At 40.2% G+C, this 17368-nt stretch overlaps 1 protein-coding gene across 12 annotated transcripts in view; it reads right to left on the bottom strand.

The window, feature by feature from the left end:
- The window catches only part of SLC20A2 (solute carrier family 20 member 2), a 104441-nt gene that overhangs the window by 55058 nt on the left and 32015 nt on the right, over positions 1 to 17368 (bottom strand). The gene's annotated exons all lie outside the window — the stretch shown is intronic.

Genomic DNA, 17368 nt, shown 5'->3' with positions numbered 1-17368 from the left:
TTCTTCCTCAAAGTACAAATTCTGGCCTCGTCTTTGATTAAAGACTGATGTACACTGTAAGGCAGAGGAACAGTTTTGAGGGGTGGAGGGAGGTGAAGAGGCAGATGAAGACACCTCTAAAAGGTGCTAAGAAAAAAATATCATGCAAAATGGTAACGCCACTCTGGCAGGTTCTTATAAAGCATATGCTTATCACATAAGTCAGCAGTCCCATTCTGAGGTATAGTCACCCAAGAGAAATGAAAACATATGTCTACACAGGAAACTTATTTTTCTCTATCTTGAGTATGGTGGTGGCTACACTACTGGGCACGTGTGTCAAAACTCATGAAACTGTACACTTGCAATTGGTGAACTTTATTGTATGTAAGTGATACCTCAATAAAACTGACTATAAATAACCCTGGCATATATAAATACGTGGGGTGATGGATGTATTCACTAACTAGACGGGAGGAACCTTTCGCAATGTGTTATGCGTATAAAATCATCATGGCGTACACTTTAAATACCTTACAATTTTATTTGTCAATTATACCTCAGTAAAGCTGAGGTAAAAAAACCAATACAACACTGGTCATAAAAGTTAATATTCACTTTTGATATTTTTCCCTTCCTGTATTGCTAGTGTTGCCTTCCCCCACCCCCAACCCCCTTAGGGTAAGTTATAAAAGTTAAATAGTTAAAAGGAAAAGAAAAGAAAGAAGGGGAGGGGAGGGAAGAGAAGAGAAGGAAAGAAGGGAGGAAGGAAGGAAGGAAGGAAGGAAGGAAGGAAAGAAAAGAAAAGAAAAAAGAAGAATAGTTCCCTTATTCAATGAAAGAAGGAACATTCTACTCAGACACAGTAAAAGCAGCCAGTTTGACTAATCCAGCAAGGGCTCAGGGACAAGGTGTCACACCTTGTTTAAAACAATGGCATCAAGAAGCAAAGAGCAAACAAAGATCAGTGAGAGGAGACGGCTGACTTAGAACTGCAAATTCAAAGTTCCACAGAAAGGGACTCAGACAGAACTCTTGAAGGCCAGAGATGAAAGAGGAAGGCCTGCTGTGGGGACAGACTAGTGACCTCTCTTCCAGCCAGGCACGTACTATTTCTACAGAGAAAGAAAAGCAGGACGTTCCTGTGGAGACAAGTCTTCAACCTTGCTTCTCCAGGATCTAAAAGGTGGAAACCCATTCACTAGCATTCAGATTTAGGGCAGATATAAATACTTCAGCTGAAAATCACACCTACGGAGGCCCACAGATTAAAGACGGTTTAAATCTGGACTTGCGGACACTTCATACTCCAAAAGCTTCAAGGAGGTCAATTAAAATAAGTTAGAGTACAAGCAAACTATAAATATAAGTGTCACCTTGCTCCGCTACGCCAATACCTACTCTAAAATCACTTCAGAAATGTTCTCGCTCCTAAGTACAGCTGGAATGATTTAAACAGTTCTAAGTAGGAGCACTTATTTTTCATATGGGAAATGGTGCTTGTAAATGTGCCAGGCTGGGTCGGATGCATGGCAGTCCCAGTACTCTGTCTTCAACAAGAAGTACTCAGGGAGGGTATGGTGGCTTTATGACATTAACCTCCCAAGTCCAGGAAAATGAGCAAATAATTTGAAATGTGAACAAATACTGATCTACAAAGATGTCATTTATTATGATCATGAAAAAAAAGGAAACCATTTAACTATCCCCCAGATAGGAGGAAAGGCTAAGGAAATACTGGTGACTTCTAAAGAGAAAATCCTATATAGCAACTAAAATGATGTAACGTGAAGGGCACCTGGGTGGCTCAGTGGGCTAAGTGTCTGCCTTTGGCTCAGGTTATGATCTTGGAGTCCTAGGATCCAGCCCCGCATCAGGCTCCCTGCTCAGTGGGGAGTCTGTTTCTCCCTCTGCCCCTCCCCCTGCTCGTGCTCTCTCTCTCACACTCTCGCTCTCTCTCCCTCAAATAAATAAAAAATAAAATAAAATGAAATGATATAACTTGAGTTTTCCACGGCAGTGGAACAGTCTGCTAAGGGAAAAATCAGCATACAAATGGTGTATGCCAAATGATCTCAAGTATGTTTGACAAATGCACCAGCAATGACACTTTAAAGAAATACACCCAATGTTCAGAGGGGCTCTCTCTAGGTGCTCTTGACATTTTTTTATATTACCCAAAACTTCCTACCATGAGCAATTACTACTTTTAGCATCAGAAAAACCCTTCAAAACACTACTGGGGAATGTACAATTTTTTGAGAAGTTAGGAATGTACCACCAAAATACGCTTTGTTTTTGCAATAAATAAAATGAATTTATCCTGAGTCTGTTTTCAGCCCAGGAATCTCAGACAATTCTTCCTTCAAGCTTCCGACCTATAATTTAAGAGGTAAATACATCTTCTATACTTTTTACTGATCTTATCTTTGTCACTTTCAAGAACATCCCGTTGTGCTGACATCTACACACGAGGTGGAAAGGTCACTGCGCGTTTCAGAGCCTCCTATCACACTCCCATCTACGGGGTTCGAAAGTGCAGCCTCAGTCACACGTGGTCCTCCTTTAGAATTCTGCCCTCATCTTTTGTATGCTTCTCTTGAGGACTGGCCGTCAGAACCGAACTTTACCCAGAGAGTAAGCAAATGTCCCGCTGGCGCCATGTACTCCGCAAGCCCGACTGAAACGGTATCTGAGGTTAATGCTTACAAGAAACAACCTATGATTAGTCTCTTATTCCTGTTTTGGTTCACAGAATTAGAGAATCAGAGAACATTACAGTTTGAAAAGACTTGAGAAGTCCTCTGGTCCAATTTTGGTCATTCTGAAGATGTGACTGCCATAACTGAAAGTAGAGGCAAGATGATTATTCTCTGAAAGGGTTATCCACTGATTGCATGGGAGGCACTCGAAGGAGAGCAATGGAAGTGGTGCCCTTGGTTGGCATTCAACAAGCCTTCCTAAGGATACTAGCTCCTATCTGGGAGTTGAGTTTCCTTAGGGGGTGGAAGGCAGGGACAAAAGGGAAAGAGAAAAGGGTGAAAAAGAGAATGGGTTACAAAGAATGTTGCAGAGCCGTGATCCTTGGAAATTTTCAAGAGCAGATGATCTCCTCCAGTCCCGTCCAGCTCAGTTATTCTGTATCAACTAGAGACCACAGGACTAAGAAGAGGCAGTGCAGCCTGCAACTGCGAACCACAGGACTGTGCTGTGGGGAGAGGGGGTGGGAACTCCTGACCCTTCCTGGAACAATGCAGTGAACGGCCTTCATGAATTCATGGACCATCGCAGGAGCTCATTTTGGTCCTCTGCTGCAGACCCTGTGGGCTCAGCCCCGCTAGACCCTGTTTCTTTTCCAGCCCTCATTCCTGCTGTATTCACTCTCCCTCTTGCATTTTTGTCATTCTGACATTTAAGTTTCTCTTTGGCTCATAAAGCATGTGTGTTATTTAGATGTCTTCCAGTAGCCTTTTGCTCTGTGGGAAGGCATTGTATGAAACTTTAAGTAAATATGTTTTTACAAGGATAAAGAAAGAAACAGCAAAAATAATGAACAGGAGATAAAGTTAAAGGAATCATGACAATTTGGCCTGAGGAAGGGAAGATGGAGAAGGTCCTACAGAACCTAAGTGAAAAATAGTTTTTAAAAACTGAAAGACTGCCTCAGGACGTGGAAGTGCCATTTCCTTGGAGATGTTCAAATGGAATCTAAATGACTGAGGAATTATTTTCAGAAACTTTAATTTGTTGTTTCCATTTTGTTTTTTATTTATTTTTTATTTTTTAAAAGATTGTATTTATTTATTTGATAGAGAGAGAGCACAAGTAGGCAGAGCAGCAGGCAAAGGGAGAGGGAGAAGCAGGCTCCCTGCTGAGCAGAGAGCCTGACGTGGGACTCGATCCCAGGACCCCAGGACCATGACCTGCGCAAAACGCAGATGCTTAACTGACTGAGCCACCCAGGCACCCTTGTTTTTTATTTTTTTTTTTTGAAGATTTTATTTATTTATTTGGGGGGGGCAGAGAGGGAGAGGGACAAGCAAACTCCGCGCTGAGAGTGGAGCCTGACACGGGGCTCGATCTCAGGACCCTGAGATCACAACCTGAGCTGAAATCAAAAGTCGGACACTCAACTGACTGAGCCACCCAGGCGCCCTTAAAGGTTTTATTTTTTAATACTCTCTACATCCAAAGTGGGACTCGAACCTACAATCCCGAGATCAAGAGTCACATGCTCTACCAACTGAACCAGCCAGGTGCCCTTGTTGCTTCTATTTCAATGTTATAATTTGATGATTTCATGAAAAAGTTACTATAAGGAAATACATATCAGCCATTCTTTATCAAATTTGGAAATATGGAAAACAGTCTTTCATTGTAATTACGACCGCACTTGGAGAAGAACAAAAATTTCTAACTGAATGGCTTACTGCACACTGCAAAGCACTCCCATTAGAAACGTGGAATTAACCTGCATAGAGATTTTTTTTCCCAGGATTATGACCACCTTGTTGGAGTGCTGTACGTACAATACCGCTTGAAAGCAGGGGACAAGGATAGCTGGCCTTCATACGTGTATTCCCACTCTAGCAGACAAATGGCCTCTGAACACCTTTCCCTTTCTGTGTACGCTACAGGTGGATTCCCCTCAGATAGTCTACATAATTTTTTTTCAGTCATAACCAAAACTTGGTTCATTTTCAGGAGCAAATCACTTAGCATCACTTCTGTCACACGGCAAACCTGGGAGCACTTGTTCCAATTCTGTGCCCTCGAGTGTTGGGTTGTTTGGCTAAGCTCCGAGAGCTATATTCGGGAAACACTTTCTCTTCAGCCACAGTTTAAAACAGAACTATGTATGTAAATAGATATCTTGGTGCTTACAGACTTATTTGCTAATTTTGTTCTGATTACAGTAGAAGCTCAACAGAAATATGAATGATACTTATAAAAACACTGATTCCTGATACCACTACATATTCTTTCTATTAATAGGACTTTAATATAAATAGGAGAGCTGATAGGTGGAGATTAGTATCTTAACTATTTTCCATGCTCCACTTACAGCCCCATAGTTCTTGTGCTCATTCCAAAGGTTCTTAAGCAATAGTTCTTAGGCAGCAGAAAAAGCAAGAGGGAGCAAACGATTAAGTTGATTCAGTGAGACTTTTCCACTTTGCAAAATAGGAAAGTTGGTTAAAGTCTCTAAAGCACTTCATCAGAGTCTGCAAACTTAATTCAGTTCCACCCAAATTAGTGGTATAAGCAGTCTAAACAAGGCAGTAAGTCCAAAAAACTGTTCATCTGGTCAGGAAGTCAGGTGAAAATCTAGCACTTCTTCCTATCTCTCACTGAAACAACTGAAACTGAAATGTTTTTACTAATTTAAGAAACCATAAGTATTTGCTTGATATCACCTCCAAAGAATGATGAAAATAGCAGTTTAAAAATTTGAGAGAGATACGTTTTTAAGATTTTTTTTGAATACTACTTCCTGATTCAGAGACTGCTCCTGGTACTTAATTCCTTATGATTGATTGAGATAAATTTTCCTGGGCAAGTCACTAGCTCCCTTTGGCTCAGTTTTTCCTTTAGAAAACTTGGAGCTAGGGAGGATGCCTTGATGTGAACATAAAGAGCTTTATTATAATAACTAGAAAGCAACTGGATATAAGCTGTTCTTTAGTGGTATTTGAAATCAGTTATGAGAGGAAAAAAGAAATATGTAATTATACAGTCTTTTGTCATTACCTACTTAATTACCTCTGCCGAAGTTCTTGTGTGTGTGTGTGTGTGTGTGTGTGTGTGTTTCAGTTACTGTCTAGTGTCACTTCCCTTCAGCCTACTAAACCTCTTTTAGTGTTTCTTGTAAGGCAGATCTGCTAGCAATGGATTCTGTTTTCATTTACTTGGAAATGTTCTCATTTTGGCTCACTTTTGAAAGACAGTTTTGCAGGGCAGAAGATTCGTCAGCACTTTAACATGGCCTCTTCACCATCATCTGGCCCCCACTGTTTCTCATGAGAAGTCAGGTGTTACTCTTATTGCAGTTCCCCTAGAATGGAGTCAGTTCTCTCTTGCTTTCTACATCTTCTTGTCTTTCAAAATTTTGACGATATGTCTGGGTGTGGATCTCTTCATGTTTATCCTAATCAGAGTTTGTTAAGCATCCTGGATGTGTAGTTTAGTGGTTTTCATCAAATTGGGAGTTGTAAGTCATTCTTTGAATATTTTTCTGCCCCTTTCTCTCTCTCTTCTACTTCTGGTACACTTAATGGTGACCTATATTTTGCTGAGATTCTGTACATTCTCTGTCATTCTTTCTGTTCTTCAGACTGCATTATCTCCACGGCTCTCTATTCAAGTTTGTGGATTCTTCCTTCTGACAACCCAAATCTACTGTGGATCCCTTCAGCGAGTTTTTCATTTTGTTATAGTCTTCAATTCCAGTATTTCCATGTTTAAATTTTTTTAATTGTGGTAAAATAAACATAAAATTTACAATCTGACTACTTTCAGGTGTACAATAGCATTAAGTACATTTGCATTGTTATGCGAACATCACCACTATCCATCTGCAAAACTCTTTACACCTTACAAAACTGAAACTCTGTGCCCGTTAAAGAATAATTTCCCATTTCCCCTCACCCCAGTCCCTGGCAACCACCATTCCGTCTCTATGAGTTTGACTACTTTAAGTACATCCATATGAGTGAGATCAGTGTGTTTTTGTGACTGCCTTATTTCACTTGGCATAATGTCGTCAAAGTTCATCCATGCTGTAGCATGTGTCAAAATTTCCTTCCTTTTACAGGCTGGATAATATTCCATCGTATGGATATGCCACATTTTGTTTACTCATCCAGCGGTGGACACTTGGGTTGCTTCCACTTTTTGGCTACTGAGAATAAGGCTATTAAAATGGGTGTACGAGGGCGCCTGGGTGGCTCAGTCAGTTAAGCGTCCAAATCTTGATTTAGGTTCAAGTCATGATCTCAGGGTTGTGAGTCTGAGACCCATGTTGAGATCTGTGCTGGGCATGGAGCTTACTTAAAATTCTCTCTCATCCTCCCCCCTGCCTCTCCCCCCTTTCTCTCCCTCTCTAAAAATAAATAAATAGATAGATAAATTAAATTAAATTAAATTAAATTAAATTAAATTAAATTAAATTAAATGGCTGTACAAATATCTCTCCAAGTCTCTGCTGCTTTCAGTTCTTTTGGGTGTACATACAGAAGTGGAATTGCCAGGTCAAGTGATAATTCTGTTTTTAATTTATTGAGAAACCACCATACTGTTCTGCACAGCAGCCACACCATCTTATATTCCCACTGACAATGTACAAAGGTTCCAATTTCTCCACAACCTCACTGACACTTTTTATTTTGTTTTGTCTTGTTTTTTTTTTAACAGCAGCCATTCTAATGCGTGTGAGGTGATATCTCATAGTGGTTCTGATTTGCATTTCCATAATGATTAGTGATGTTGAGGATCTTTTCATGGGCTTGTTGGCCATCTGTATATCTTCTTTGGCGAAATGTCTATTCAAGTCCTCTACCCATTTTTGAGTTGCTCTTGGCAGCTGAGTTGTAGGAGTTCTTTATATATTCTGATACTAACCCTGATCAGATAAATGATTTATAAATATTTTCTCCCATTCAGGAGGTCGCCTTTTCATTCTATTGTTTATGTCCTTTGTGGTGCAGAAGGTTTTAATGTTGATGTACTCCATTTTATCTATTTTCACTTCTATTGTGCTTTTGGCATCATATCTGCATTTGGTTCTTTATCATTTCTATCTCTTTAAAAATAGTCTCTATTTGATGATTCACTGTCACCACACCTTTCTTTAATTCTTTAAGAATGGTTTCTTTTAATCTTTGAACATATTTATAATTAGCTGCTTTAAAGTCTTTGTCTGCTTTGTTCAATATATGGGCCCCCTCAAAAGCAGTCTCTATTGTTCATTTCTCCTATTTATCTGTCACAAATTCCAATTTCTTTTTTGTTGAAAATAAGACATTTTAGATAACATATTGTAGCAACTCTAGTTAATGACATTCCCAGCCCCCTGAGGTTTTGTTGCTGGTATTTGTTTGTTTATTTGGCTGATCTAATTCTGTGAAGTCTACTTTCCACGCAGTACACAACTGTTGATGTCCCTGCTCAGACTTTCCCCCCTTGTTTTCACATTTTAGTCTGGCTTCCTAAGAATTACCCATAAGCCACTTAACTGGTCAAAGGCTGTTCATAAGCCCCCTTAACTAGTTAGATTTTCACCCTTCACCATGGCTGCGTATGTAACTTAGAGACTACTTTCATAGTTCAGGGAGTAAAGGATGGAGGGAAGGTCTGAATGCAAAGGGACAGCACAAAGATAACCTCTGGGGTTTTAATTATTATTTATCCTATATGTGCCAGGTGGTCACAAAACCCTGAGTGTGTGTAAAAACTCACAGAAATACAGTGTCACCAGAAAAAGTGAATTTTACTATATATAACTTTTGTTGAAGTGGCCATGATTTGCCTTTAAAAAAAGATACTTCTATACCTGTATTGCTCCCCCATATTTGGATCCAATTAGGTCATTAGAGTTCTTAGAAGTTCGCTACTTAATAGCTAATGAGGAGATAGAAAACAAAATCTTTCTCATTATGCTATTGCCAATTGAGGGTCATTTCCTCTCAGAATGCAATAAAATAAAAATTAAACTTTAAAAAATATATCATTGTAATACTTAATAGTTCATATGACAATGTCAAGTTTTTATTCCTGATCAGAACTTTCTTCTGGATTAAGCTTTAAGTCATTCTTCTTCAAATAAAAATTCTGGATTATTTAATTGTTACTGACAAGTCTCACAGAGCCTGAAGACACTGTGATTTAAAGATCAAGGAAAAACCAAAAAAATGTAAACAAAAGGAGAGATGGCAAAAATCAGGTCTGACAGAAAGAGGTGCTTGGCTGGACACTCTATCCTCTAGGTTCCTAGGGATATTGAACTTTCGGCTGAGGCAGAAAGTGACAGAACATCCCAGCAATTCTCTCTTCCTGTTCTAGCTGCCACTTTAATTTCAAGTCAAGTCTTAAGCACTTTCTTTTTAAAACCTTTATCGTAACAGATAAGCTCATCTGTAACTCCCAACCACCTCACTATGCTGAGTGCATTCCTATCCTCCTCCTTTCGCTTTTAATCTTTAAAGGCAAAAACAAACAAAACCAAGAAATGAACGAACAAATGAAAAAATAAAAGGAAGAAAATAAACTCAGTCCAAATCTTTAAGCTGAGATCCAGTCTCTTCTTGCTCTTCCAAAAGCCACCCTTTCTCTTGACAGCAGAGAGTTTTTCTACCTTTTCTAACTTGGTCTAGAGTCTCAGAATCTCAGAATATCGTCTAGAAATATTTTTATCTGTTCTGTCACTTTTACAAAAGCTGTTCTCTTTCTTCCTTTGAGCCACTCAAGCTGCAAAAGCGTTCTATCAATCAAACTGTAACCACCTATTTTATTCCACCTTGATACGCACGTGGCATTTCACACATCTGTGCTGACGCTGTGTGAGGAGGCCTGGGACTCACCTGCCGGTGTGGACATGCCCATGTGGTGATCACAAATCTCACTGGTAGCAGTACTCAACCCACTGCGTGTCTGACTCAGGGTTACATAGTTCCCCGACATCTCCTTCTCCCCTCCACTCCCCAGAAGAAATGAAGATAAACCCATTGGGATGTGTCTTTACTTTCCCAAAGAGCCAACACTGCAGAGAGGAATTACATGATTATTCCTATCTTATTACTGCAGGAGAGAGAGACAAGATGATAAAGAAATACAGGAGAGGATGACAAGAGCACTCCTTATAAGGATCAAAACTCGTAAGAAGGAAACTTGAAAAACCAGCTTTCTTAGTTCCAAGTATTCCAGGAAATACTCTCCAATGAGTGACAAAGGTCCTGAAACAAAGGCTAGGCCAAAACACGGTAGTACATACACGCTACTAGGTTTCTTGTGTTTTTTCAAGGCACCTTAAGTCTAGGGGATCAGTCCTGTTGACGGTGGATTCAATTCAGTCTCAACCTACCTGTGTCAAGTAAACCTGGTGACAGATTCTACTCATTTAGGCCCAGACTTAGGAAGACACTTCAAAGAGAGACCCTTTAAATAACCGTCAAAAGTACCTATTCTCCCACATTACCACACAAAATGGGCTGAAAGGGAGGCCTACTGTTTTTGCTCACTATTTTCTTAAATCAACTGCCACCAGTACCAAATAGTTACCCCAAATAACCTTCTCATTAAGGCCACAAGAACATCCTAGCAGCATTTGGCAGAAATAATTGAGGGAGCCAAAAGTGCTATCACTTTTAATAAACACTGGTGAGATACACTTTGATACTGCAAAGAGAAGTGCTTTGGAAATACTAGCTAAGTGACTTGTTCTTTCCATCATTCCTCATCACTGTCACTCAAAATATTCTGAGCTCTACAACGTACGGTTCTACCATTCACTATTTTATATCTAAGATCAAGAATGATAGTCCCTTACAAAATTTAAATGGATAATTCTAACACAAAATATTATTTTAGTGACTTAAAAATACGCTGGATTCCCCCAGCTCCCTTCCATTAAATAATACCTGAGATCCTATTCAATTTGAAGTCATATTAGAGCTCACTGAACATCCACAGTCATAAGTTGTGAAAGCAGACCCTTGCCGAATAGCTTTTATGCTGCAGAATTCACAAAATTACCCCTTGTCCATAACTGCCACACATTGGTTTGTGTGGTGGGCCTCTTCCCAAGAACCAAGGTCTCAAATGTGCCTTAAAGATAAGTCAAATCTTCCCATTATAAAAATAATACACACTCATATAAAAAAAATCTGGTGAAAACACAAGAAAGTAAAAGAAGGAAAAATGCTCCTAGCTTACCACTAAAAAAAACCCATTGTTTTGTGTACGTTTTGGTGTACTAGTTTCATCCACCGGAGTACGCATTACTTACGTAAGCCACTGGGAGGCCACTGCCAAATTAAATAAAATATAAAAGTCAAAATCAAAATGAATTATAATAGCTGTGTTTTGAAAAGAAAGTTTTTCATTATTACATAATACATGCTCATTGAAAAAAAAAATCTAACATATAGGCAGCCAAAAAGAAGGGGAGAAAACATCATACATCAGCTCACCTCCTTGAGATAACCACTGCTTACATTTGGTGCACAGCATTCTTTTTTCATGTACATATAAGTACCTCCCTTTTAAAAAAGAAATGAAGCCATTAGGCCATGAAAAAAATGCCTTCCATTTGGCAAATGGTTATACGTATGTATTTTGTAACCTGCAAGGTACCCGCATTACAGATGGGACATCATCATTTCAAATGTCTGCACGGAGTTGCGTTAGGTGGCAACACCACAAATTATTTAACTAGTACCTTATTAGGTTGTTTCTGGGGATGTTTTATTGAATCATTAGGTCAGTAATTCTTCAGTAGTCTAATAATAAGCAAAGGAGCTTCTCCCCCTCCTTTCTCTTCACGTTTAATTTTTTTGGACTGAACAGCTATAATAAAAAAGGTTTAGCCAAAGCCACTTACCCACTCGTTTTTTTTAAGATTATATTTATTTATTTGACAGAGAGAGAGACAGCCAGTGAGAGAGGGAACACAAGCAGGAGGAGTGGGAGAGGAAGAAGCAGGCTCCCAGCAGAGGAGCCGGATGTGGGGCTTGATCCCAGGACCCCGGGATCATGCCGTGAGCTGAAGGCACATGCTTAACGACTGAGCCACCCAGGCGCCCCAACCCACTCTCATTTTTTTTTTTAAGATTTTATTTATTTATTCGACAGAGATAGAGACAGCCAGCGAGAGAGGAAACACAAGCAGGGGGAGTGGGAGAGGAAGAAGCAGGCTCATAGCGGAAGAGCCTGATGTGGGGCTCGATCCCGGATCGCCGGGATCACGCCCTGAGCCAAAGGCAGACGCTTAACCGCTGTGCCACCCAGGCGCCCCCCACTCTCATTTTTAATGAAACACATGTGGACTAGATATAAGCATGATTTTAAAAACAAAATTATTTTTGCCAGGGTGAAATACCAAAGGGGATGACTCTTTAGTAATTTCTCTTTGTATAGACATCAAAATAGCCTGTTGCCTGCTCTCAGTAAGAATGAAACCAACTAAACATTTGAATTTTTTATTGGATTTATAGTTATTGAGAGTTCGCTGGTTTTAAAGAGAGCATTTTATATTCAGACCAATTAAGGGTATTAAAAATCAGCTGTCCCTGCCCTCTGGATTGGTGAGATATAGCTCTCTTATCAGGGTGCAAGCAGGATTCACAGGATTTCAGATACTCTGTAAATCGACACAGATGGAGAAAGTAACAGTGCCTGCAGCTTCACATCTGCGAGGTCAGTGTTTTCAAACACAGCCCGGTCTGCAGATGGGGCAACTTTGCTATATCCACTCGCCACCTTTACCCTTCTGTCTCCCATTACAAGGCAAACTGGAGTTTGAGCCAGGCTGCCCTCACTTGTCTTTTCTCACTTCAAGGAACTTTTAATACTCTGCGAATGTGTGATTAACTATAGCTATAAAAGCCTAGCATTCTACCTATCCCGTTTTTAAGTACTAAAATATGAGTGCACAGTACCCTGGCCAAAACAGAGCATGTCTTCTTTGGAGACAGCAGTGTGCCACTGTGTGACACTTTTTAAGCAGCAATGGCAAAACACGTCCTCGGAGAATGCCTCTTTATGACCACAAAAAGCTTTTATGATATAAAATGCTATAGAAAATATAACAAATAGACACATTCTCAATAGTTTGTGTTTTCGACCCAAGACAATTCCATCAGGCAAAAGCACAAAGAGTGGAGGGACTCTGAGGAGGAGTAACTATTTTGATCAGGAAGGGGAAGAATGGTCACCTTCCTAACTCTAGACAATTTATTACACAGGGGAGGGCAGAGTGCCTGTGGCCTTGAACATTTCAACTGAGTAACCATTCAATTGCACTAAAGTGCCTAGCATGTGTACCACTGAAAACATCAAGATGAAATAGGTCACTATCTTCACCTCTAGCAGAGACCCCCCCAAACTGCTAATATTGGCCTATGCTTGCATTCTCTTTAGGCCCTCTGGCTCTGCCCCTCCACCTAGGGTGTCAGATGGAATTTCCCATGGCAAGGATGAGGAATGGCATTCCTGCAGGTGGTACAACAGCTCACTGACAAAGTTTTCCTCCTGCAGAAGGAACAGGGTTGGGAAAATGGGGAACAGTCAAACTTTCCCGATAGCCACCTATCTTCTGACATGGGCTTCGTGAAGAAAGCGACCAATCCAGCCAGCAGTCTGTGACACAGAATGATCACCAGCTAACATTCCTTGTTTTGACCTTTGCCCAAATTCCCCTTCAGGTGGCTGTAAAAAAGTCACATGGGGAGGAGGGAGTCTACTGAATAAGACTGTGATATTATCTGATAATACAACAGTACCATCACATTTTCTCATTTGATTCTTATTTGAAATGGGCACTGTCTTAACTACTGAGTTCAGAAAAATAATTGCAAAATTTTCCTGGTTAATTATTAATCTTCTCTAAGTGACAGAGGAAATCCAGAACAAAGTTAGGGCTAAAAGGGACTTTGAGAGGTCATTTATCTCTAGACTTCAGAAAGAATATTGAAAACATCAGAAACAAATATAGTCCCATTTTTAAATGACTTCCAGAAAAAAAGCTTATATTTTCCAGTATTCAAATTCTCCATTTTCTAAAACCTTGCTTTATATGTCACCTAGTGGTCCTCCAACATTAGTGTGCATCAGAATCACGTGCAGGGCTTGTCAAAGCAAAGAGGTTGCTGGGCCCCATCTTCACAGTTGCTGAATCCATAGATCTTGGGTGAGGCCTGAGAAGGTGCGTTTCTCACAAGATCCCAGGTGGTAATGATGCTGAGAGAACCGGCATTGCGCCGTGAGGACCACGGTTCTAACCCAGCCTTTGCTGGACTGAACCCTTATATTCTCAATGGAAATAGATACTAGTTGGTCATCATTCCTTGGTTCTGAGACATATACTTACTTGCATAACAATTCAAGAGTCCCCTGGTCATTTTTTTCTATCAGGCTAAATAATAGAAGTTTTCTAACATCTTATTATAGATATCATTTTCAACCCTTTAATCATTTTGTGAGGTTCTTAGTTGAGTCTTCTCCAAGTCTCTTAGCTGTGGAGCCATGAACTAGACCCAGAACCTTAGTCAGAGACTGGCTGAGGTTGCATATAAAGGGAAAAATGACTCACAGATTCATACAGAATACTCCTATTTATTAATCTCCAATACCCAAAGCTTGTCTTACTAGCTCCCTTCTGATTCATGTTCTTCTGACTCTTTTATGAGCTGCAATAATGCTTAGGTGACCTTCGTAATACCTTTCTTTTGAGAAGCTCAAGGCACTTCTCTAATTCAACAGGTGACTCAACATCCTAACCCAGTGCAAGGTTAAGGAACTAGTTCAAGCGCGTATCAGTTCAGGAAGAGAGAGAAAATCTGGAATGCAAATTCAGATTTCTATCCAAATACCAGTATATTGGGAAAGATGCTTCTTACATTTACTGGACTTTCTAAGGCACTAAGTTTACCTCCTCCATATAATAAGCGTTCCAGGTGCAGGGAAACTAGTGAATCTCCACCCTTTTGTGGGGAATTCTAATGGGGAACTGGCGTCGGGGATCTGGTGGCTGGGGTTAGTCTCATCTATCTCCATCACTTCCCCAGCTGCTGGAAGAGAAAGGGAAAGAGCACCCTGGGGGACACTGTAGTTTGTCCTATTTGGCAAAAGCCCAGATGATCTGAAAACTACCCCACAAGCTACCCCCAACCCTCCCCACTCCAATTTGTTTTCCTTTTCTTCCCTTTCATATTATGGTTTCTGCCAGTTTACTTAGTGTGTGATGTCGGGGGCCCGGGTCTCTGTGTACTGCCGAATTTCAGCACGTGAGTCCTTCGCAAGTAGGAACTATGCGGTCTTTGTGCATTGTATGTGCTCTGGGGGTGTTTCTCACATGCTAAGTAATAACAGCAGTGCCAGTATTTCCAGAAGAAATCAGAATTCCAGCAGAGGGTCCAATCCTATTACCATCTACCTGTGCACAAGACAGAGCTCAAGGGATCCCTCTGCGCACTGTTCCTTTCGTTTTAGATAAAAGAGTTGAAATTCAGTATAACAAAGCCTATTCCTACAAAATTTCCTTTTGAAAGAGAACGTTCTAGAGATGTGATCACTGTGTACTTGCATTCAGCTCCAAACCAAAAGGCAACCTGTTAGATAATGTAAGTTCCCCTATAACTGCACAGTCCAGTTACGTATTAAAAACCTCATGTGAATGAAGAGGAACCCCCCCCCAAATTCTTCTTTGCTTCCCTGAAAAATCTCTCAAAGCCTCAGAGCAGAAGGCTAATTCTCTAGGAATAGAGAAACATTAGAATAAATCTACTGCAAGCAGGAGCTACTCAGTCAGAGCCTGTGTCTAGAACTATTTTAAGAGGCAGGCGGCTAGGAGGAGAGGGCAGGCGGCCAGGGAAAGCAGCTTAAACAGGACTGGAGGACAGAAATGCACAAAGCCAACTGCAGGGAGGGCGACGAGGGAAGGTGCAGGTGTGCACAGCACATGCGCAGAACAGTGGGCTGCTGGTCTCTTTCCGCAGGCCCCACAACTGCCCAGGCTGGTCAGCATCTGGACCTCCGACCTGTGACCCTGAGCTGAGCTCACTGTGATGCGTCACGCCCAAGGTCATAACTAGTCAACAGAGACTCTACTAATGAGGGAACCATAACCAGTATCAGTTCATCAGGCACACAAGATAAGAAGGGAAGAGAATCACCGCCCCAGCAAACACAAGAAATTCCCACACTGATGCTTACATCATTAAAATGATCTCCCCTTTCACTCACCTGTATCAGGCTCTCACAGCACATAAATCACTAAAAGGGATACTCTGATAGTGTTTATGAGCATTTTAGCAACTCCTCCTAGAAGAACACACGCTTCCTCTAGTAAAAATACCTATGGAAGCTTCTTTCTGTTAAATTTTTTAAATGGACACATTTTGAACAGCCTTTCTTTTCCACAGGACTAAACGACAGCCGACAGCGGAGGGAACGAATAACAGCTTGAAAACCCTCGAGTACCCCCGACGGTGCACCTTTACAAACACTCCACTCAGATGCTGATGGCACGTCCTTGACAATTAAAACTTTCTTCCCATGGACGTATGTATTATGAAGCAAATGCTGGAACAAAGCCCCTTTAACTACTGAAGATGTATTACAGACTTTTCTGTTATAGTTACAACGAATCTGGACTGTAAATTTCTCTTTGGCTCAACAAAAAACTTAAGTTTTAATAGGGGTTGCTTTCTAAAAATAGCTCAAGAACTCAGTTCTATTTTCCCTTCTTACATTCTTTTCCTACTAAATGTACCACTGAAACATTTCCTTTCATTGTTGACACCTTAGGTCATTTGGATTTAAAATCAGACAATACATAATAACAAAGAAGTCTTTGAATAAAGACTTGCAAAATGGGAAAATGGCATTTGAGGGAATGCCTCCCTCCTTGCTCACAGTGCTGATAAGGACGGGGATGCCTGGAGAGCCGTTACTACACGACCTATTAGAATTGTTTCAGTAAAACCAATATTCCGCCAGGAGATATAACTTATGTTAACTGATTAAAAAAATGTTCTGCCTGGTTCTCTGTTACAAGCATGTTGTTTGGCATGAAGCTGGGTGTACTCTGAATTAAAACGCACCTCAAACTAAGCAAGGTGCTTCAGATTTTATTTAACAATACTCGATATTAAAATCTTTAGTCTTCTTCAGTGTAAATTTAAGTTGGCAATGTCTTGTTAAATTAAGGAGCAGTTAAGATTTAAAAATTTCATGACCTTTGATTAATTTTGGTAACTAACTCCATCTTCTAGAGGATGCTTTCAATTACTTTGTAAAGCCTTCTCCTAAATTTATTTTTTTAAGTGCTTCTCTTTAGGGGGCCATAGGTCTATTTTTAAACATAAAATCTTCTTAAAAAAATAAAAACCACCCACCTATACATCTTACAAAGTTACATGTGACACTCCCATTATTTCTGTATATAAACTTGTAGCTCAGAGTAAGTGTAACAGGAATCCACTTTTAACTTTTTTTTCCCTAAGAGTTAGGTTACCATAGAAATAAAGCTCAATGAGACAACCACTCCATTAATCGAATATTTTAACAGATAAAATAAGAAATAATCTACAGACTGCTTCTGCAAAGATAAAACGGTAAGAATCAAATACTTTCTCTTGGGAAAACCGAAAAAGGCAGGTTTCTTGCAGTAAGA

The sequence above is a fragment of the Ursus arctos genome, unplaced genomic scaffold (assembly GCF_023065955.2).
Source record: "Ursus arctos isolate Adak ecotype North America unplaced genomic scaffold, UrsArc2.0 scaffold_27, whole genome shotgun sequence".
Classification (NCBI taxonomy): domain Eukaryota; kingdom Metazoa; phylum Chordata; class Mammalia; order Carnivora; family Ursidae; genus Ursus; species Ursus arctos.
This window is presented reverse-complemented; position numbering and strand designations above follow the sequence as displayed.